Genomic DNA, 329 nt, shown 5'->3' with positions numbered 1-329 from the left:
GCATTTGAAAAACAAATTGACATACCTACATACTCATACACGGAATTAAATAGTCACAGAAAAAAAAAAACAGTTTCCACAGAAAAACCCGACAAGCAAACATAAAAAACAGCAACATTACCAAAACAGCGACTACGAAATGGCTCTCCAAGCGAGTTAAGAATCCGCGTCCGCAGGATAATTCGCGACAATTGATAGCGAACCAATTACTCTGCGGAAAACTGGTCTTTGCAATGACGGGAATAAATCACGGGCGAAAGTCGGCGAGGCGGTGCTCGCCGCTCGCGATACTGGCAGCGAATTCCAAGGACAGGAGGGGGGGGGGGGAC

The sequence above is a fragment of the Penaeus monodon genome, chromosome 29 (assembly GCF_015228065.2).
Source record: "Penaeus monodon isolate SGIC_2016 chromosome 29, NSTDA_Pmon_1, whole genome shotgun sequence".
NCBI classification, from domain to species: domain Eukaryota; kingdom Metazoa; phylum Arthropoda; class Malacostraca; order Decapoda; family Penaeidae; genus Penaeus; species Penaeus monodon.
This window is presented reverse-complemented; position numbering follows the sequence as displayed.